We start from the raw sequence: 6,426 nt of genomic DNA, 5'->3' as shown, positions 1-6,426 counted from the left end.
AAAAAAAGGCACCACCCAACATATCAAATTACTAATTACATCCGCTCCCTCCCACTTCCTGCCCCCTTCAGAACCCCCAACATCCCCCCTCCTTGTCCCCTGACTGCCCCCTCCTGGGACCCCGGTCCCTGACTGCCCTCTAGAACCCTACCTGTCCCCTGACTGCCCCGACCCTTATCCACACCCCTGCCCCCAGACAGACTGCCAGGACTCCCACACCTATCCAACCACTCCCCGCCCCCTGACAGGACCCCCAATATACACCAAGACACACCCCGTAATCCAAAGTGGGGGGGCGGGGCAGGGACCACGCACCGCTCCTGCCATTGAGGGTACATGGGCAGCTGCTTCTGCCCTAGCACCTGGCTCTAGTGTGTAGCCAGAAGCCCTGGCGAGCAGGCGGAGGGATCCTGCTAGCAAAGGGAGCGTTTGATTTTAGAGTCTGATCCCAACAGACCCAGCAGAGAACACAACAATAGCCCTGCCTCTGCCATCCCAGCACAGGGCCCATGAACAAGAGAGGCAGAAACGTGCTCAATACAGTGCATGGGGTGGAGAGGGAGCACAGACCAGGGACGGGGCATGGAGGAAAACCACAGAGAGGGAGAGAAGGAGAAAGTGAGGAAGGAGGAGAAGCCAGGACTGTGTTTCTGGAGGGAAGGCGCGTTCGGATGCAGCATGTTAATGAGACCCTTGCAAACACAAGGGAAAGAAGCAGTGAAGGGTTTTGGCAGGACCTCAGACTATTGGTCAAAGACTATTGGTGGGAAGGTGGTGACCTCACAGAGAGATGCTGACATCAGCCAGGCAGGACAGGGGCGAGGGGCCAGGGAAACCTCAGAGACCCCTGTGGCTTTGCTTCAGCAAGTCTCCTTCTCCAGGTCTCTCTCTGAGGACTGAGAGAGTATTCGGGTTCACGGACGTGAGCGCCAGGAGGAACCTCTTTCGAGTTTTCTCCTTCCCTTTTAGTGATTTTACTAGAAAACAGCCGTCCCTGTTTAGAAGGTAAGAGCCTCCTCGAGGTCTGAAACCTGTTCAGTCTGATCCATGTGGTGACAGGTCACTTCCCTTCTCTGTACCTCAGGCTCCTCCCCATCTGCCCAATGGGAACAGGGACAGTTCTCGAGCTCTGGGCAGTCGTGAGCCTGAGTGAGATAAGGGGCAATAAAGCCCTCTGTGAAGGAGAAAGGGGAGTTTCAGGGTGTTTAGCACCAAGGAATTCTAAAATTTGCTAAAATGTCTAGTCTGTGGAAACAAGAAATGGTCGGGGCCAAACTTTTTAACCATTGCCTTTTCTAAAGCCCATTCAGGGATGTGAGTCCCTGTCTTTTAGGTACCTGGGGTTCTTTGCCAGCAGGAGAGAAGAGGTTCCTGCCTCCATTTTTGTGGCCTTAACAAACCAGGTGTTGTGCCCCAGTTCTCGTCTGAGATCCCTGAAAAATAACATCTTCCCATCCATGAACAAGACAGGACCTATCTTTCAAAGGGGAACAAAGAGACCCCTGGGACTTACAGACTAGCCAGCCTCACTTCCATAGCTGGAGAGATACTGCAATACATTCTTAAACCATCAGTTTGTCAGCAGCACCTACAGGATAATTTGGTTCTTAGCACGAAGGATCATGGATTTGTCAAGAACAAATCATTCCTAACCCAGCCTCTTTCCTTCTTTGGCAGGGTTCCAGGCCTAGTGGAGGTGGGTAAACAGTATGAATGATGATTTGGAAAATGGAGTGGAGAGTATCGTTCTTAAATGTGCAACTGACACCAAGCACTTTGGAGCACAGGATTGGAATTCAAAACGCCCTTAACAAATTGGGGACTTGGTCTTCTTGAGCCAAACCCCATGACTGGGCCCCTCTCTCTAGACTGGGCTGAAGTGAAACCCCAGAGCCAGACACTCCTCCTCCTGGGCAGTGCGCTCCGACCTTGAATGGTCAGATGCTGCTTAGCTCTGTCAGAGCAGCTTTGGCTGGGGGATTCTCCCAGCACTTTCCAATAGCGGGAAAGTACGAAATCCCCATTTGCCTGCTGGGGACGGAGCCCTAGAGGGGGGAGCAACTTGCCCAGAGTCCTGCCGGAAAAGGAAAACAACCAGCAGTGGAACCGATAGGAAACCCAGCAATGGAACCCAGGAGTCCTGGGGGTGTGCTAGGGTGACCAGATGTCCCAATTTTATAGGGACAGTCCCAATTTTGGGGTCTTTTTCTTATCTAGGATCCTATTACCCCCCACTCCCTGTGCCGATTTTCCACACTTGCTGTCTGGTCACCCTCGGGTGTGCACATGTGTGGGTCCCAGCTGCTCCCTGCCCCCCTCATTGAAGCAGGTGTGCAGGGTTACTGCCCTGGGAACTGCAGGGCACCAGTGGACATGGGGCTGGCTGGCGGCAGGGCAAGGGTTGTGGGGCTGGCTGCAGACAGGGGTGTGTGGGGCTGGCTGGCTGCAGGCAGGGCAAGGGGTGCGGGGCTGGCTGGAGACAGGGGTGTGTGGGGCAGGCTGGCTGCAGGCAGGGACGCAGGGTGGGTGCATCAGGGGTTGGCAGGGCTGGAGACAGAGGAGTGCGGGACTGGCTGGCTTCAGGCAGGGGGGTGCGGCAGGAGTTAGCTGGAGACAGGGCAGGGTGTGCACGGCTGGGGGTGTGTGGGGGCTGGCTGTGGGCGGGGCCACAGGGGGTGCGGCAGGAGTTAGCTGGAGACAGGGCAGGAGGTGTGGCAGGGGCTGGCTGTGGGCAGGGGGTGTGGGGCTGGCTGCAGGCAGGGCAGGGAGGACGTGGCTGGTGCGGGCAGGGCAGAGGGTGCAGGGCTGCAGGCAGGGGCTGGCTGCGGGCAGGGGGTGCGGGGCTGGCTGCAGACGGGGGCTGGCTGCAGGGAGGGCAGGGGTGGAGGGCTGCTGAAAATGTCCTGAGAGGTATTTTAAGGTGAAGATAACACCATGGTTACCAGGTGACTGGCACATCCTGGGTTAAAGAAAGGAAGGGACCTGGAGTTAATAGTCTGAAGTATTTGTGTTACCAACCCTGTCACTGTCTGACCCCCCTTCAGTGTGGAGCAGGTTTGTACGTTGCTGTGTGGAACGCACAGACTCCTGCAGAGCAGGGGCAGCTGTTTCCATGGCAGAGAGCCTGGCACTTAGGAGACTTTCTTGACTTGCTGTTTTGAAGCAATTCAGTAAAATAATGGTGGAGCTACAATGTCCGGTCCAAAATTTCAGCCCCCTGATGCAAAAATGCTATTTTAGGATCTAAACAGGAGGCTTCCAGCGCTAGGACACCTGACCAGAGAGCTCAGTGGGGGCGTAACAGCTGCTGACTCTGAGGGTCCTGGGCTAAATCCACTTGCAGGTGGAGGCGTTTTGATTTATTTGATCGATAATGAGGAAGGCGAAGATTTAATCCCAGGTATTTTTAGTAAATGTCATGGGCAGATCACGGGCAAAAACCAAAAGATCGTTGCCCATGACCCGGCCATGACTTATACCATAAATACCCCTCATTGAATCTTGGGGAGGGAGGCCCAGGGGGTCTGTGGCACCAGCTGTGGGCACAGGGAGTCCAGGGGGCCCATGGCACCATGTACTGGGGGAGACGCCCCGGGGACCCACTGCCACTCCAGATGCTGCCAGGTGAGGGGAGCCCCAGAGGCCAGCCCTGCTGAGGCCACCTCGGGACAGGTGCCAGGAGCCACTGAGCTGTGGCTGCTGCTGCCACCCTTGGAACCACTGCTCAAGCTGTCCCCAGGCCAGCTGCTGGGGCAGCCACAGAGTCAGCCACAGTGGCCACTGCAGAAGTCACAGAATCTATGACTTGTGCAGCCTCCGTGACACAGAGGGATCCCTAATAAAGAGACAAACCCCTCCCTGCTGTGACTGCAGTTCCTGGAAGGAAAGAGAAGAACAGAAAGTGAAGAGAGAAGGAAAGAGAGAGACTCCCTGTCCCCTCTCTCCCCTGCTCCCTCCCCCTTGTATTCTGTAACCCCATCTCACTGGGTTCCCTGTGCTGGTGCCATTGGGGTGACACTAGAGTTCTGGGGCTTTGGGGGGAGGGGAAGGGGGCTCTTCACTTCTCAGAATTTCACACAAATTTGTCTTTGGGCTGAAATTTCTCCTGTGAGGCCTCTCAGTCAGCTGTACCCCACCCCCTTCAGTGGGGGGGGGGGTGTAAATTGCAGAGTAGGCAGAGAAGTCGCCCATAAAGGGTCATATTGATCTGGTGACTGGTTCTGACCTGGGTCCCACGTCCTCTGACACAGGCTCATGTGCAGAACATGGGAGCTCTGGTTTGTCCTAAATGCTGTAGACTGTGAGTTCCTGGAAAGGGTAGGGGAGAGGGAGCAAGAGGAGAAAGGCAGAGACATTGGAGACGAGGAATTGGGGGGCGAAGAAGGAGAGAACAGAGAGACAATAAATGATTGAAGCAGAACAGGTGTCCCAACTCCATCTTGCTCATCACAGGTGTTCAGAGAGACAGGTAGTTGCGGGTTTTCCAGTGTCAAATCTGAACTTTGATTCTAACAATGTGCGTTGAAATATCAAGGGGATCTCCACATACCTGATCTCTTCCCCCCTCCCCTGTTTTAGTATTATTTTTTATTTTGAAGTGTTTGGCTTAACCATGATCTTCTCTTTCCCCACCTGTATTGTACTTTGGAGTTTATTTTTATTTTTCCTCCCTTTTGTTCATGTCATTATAATTGTAACAGCAAAGGAATCTGCAGGAGCAAAAACTGACTCAAAACTTCATTTCCCCATCATGCCGGAACATCATACAAACAGCTCACGCAGCTGGAATCATAACACGCAAGGCCCGGGGATGGGAGATGCAGGTTTCCAAGTGTTCTGTCCTTCTCAGATGACACATTCCAGCCCCTTGTGTGCCTCCATCCTGTATGACCTGCTGGACTTCGACACATTTATTGTTTCATTCTATAGATAATGTGTTTGTAACACAATGTGACTGAAATTGTACCACTTCCAGATGAGGAAACAACAGAAGAGAAAAGCCATTATTGCATTGGCTGGGAATCAAACCCAGATGAATTGCTTAGAAAGCACCTATGCACACCACTATACCACCAATGCAGCTTGCAGAAGCAGCTTTTCTGCAAGCTGTGAGTGCTGGCAGAGGGAGTGACACATGACCACAGAGTTAGTGAGCAGGGTGGATGGGCTGGAAGCTGCCTGACAGCTGGGAGCAGAGTTACCATCCCAGAGTGACTGAAAGGGAGCAATGGTGAAAACAGATCTCATTGGGAGTTGGCCCCACACTCGCCCCACCCCTAGGAGAAGGGAACTGAAACTCAACTTCAATCATAGAAAAATCTTCCCTGAGAAGGAAGGGGACAACTTGTTTTAAAGACCAGGTTTGTGTTTGTTCCTGCTACATACGGAGGGGCTGGGTAGTGCTGATTCCAGCCCCCAGACTTTGGGAGGATAAGGAACAAATTCAGGCTGCCAGTGACCTGCAGGAGGGAGATGATCTTTTGACAGTGACGGACGCCTCGTCCTAAAGGCCTTTGTCTGCCCCCTCCTAGTGACTGTTTGGCACAGGAATGCAGCCCCCACTCCTGGGTCTCTCCTGGGGAAATAATGTTTCTGTGCAAAACACCAAAGCTTTTAACAGAAAGGAAGAAAAGGAAATGGCCACATGATGGGACTAGCACATAAGGAATGAAACACAAGATGCTTCTCCCATGTACATTGACTTTTAACCTTGTTTGTGGTGGTGTTGTATCCATGTTGGTCCCAGGGGTCCTCTGGGGCACCGGGCATTGGCCACTTTCGGGAGAGTGGGCTAGATGAACTGGTCTGACTCAGTGTGGCTGTTCTTATGTTCTAACTGCTGGTTATGGAAGAGACGAACTTCCAGGCTACACAGAACTGAAGAAGGGTGCTGGGTTAGCTCCACAGCTTCTCTCTTTCACCAACAGAGGTTGGTCCTCTGCAAGCTCTTACCCTCACCCGCCTTGTCTCTCTTGGACTCTGAAAAGTGCTTTCTCCCCACTCCCCTTGGAGAGACGTTAAGTTTCCCTTTGGGCAACTATCAGGCTGAAGCAATTGTATTGACTGTGACACTAGAATTGAAGATTTAATATTATAAATAAATGAGTCTAAACCTGAGGTTCTGGTTTTCACATTGGTTTTTCTAACTCAGTTCCCAATTCTCTTCTAGAAAGGCCTCCAGGCTGCCTGCCCAGCCCAGCAAAAGTGGCCAGGAGAAACCCCACAATGCTGCTCTTTCAGGTAGTTGAAGGCTGCTATCAAACCCCCCTCACTCAGTCAGTCCCCAGGCTGTAGCAGTGCATAGGATTCTTCCGTCCTAAGTGCAAGACTCTGCACTTCTCCTTGTTGAACCCCCTCAGATTTCTTTTGGACCAATCCTCCAATTTGTCTAGGTCACTCTGGACCCAAATCCTGTCCTCCAGCATT

Source organism: Mauremys mutica, unplaced genomic scaffold (genome assembly GCF_020497125.1).
Source record: "Mauremys mutica isolate MM-2020 ecotype Southern unplaced genomic scaffold, ASM2049712v1 Super-Scaffold_100033, whole genome shotgun sequence".
Classification (NCBI taxonomy): Eukaryota; Metazoa; Chordata; order Testudines; family Geoemydidae; genus Mauremys; species Mauremys mutica.
The sequence above is the reverse complement of the archived record's forward strand: the minus strand, read 5'-3'. Positions refer to the sequence as shown.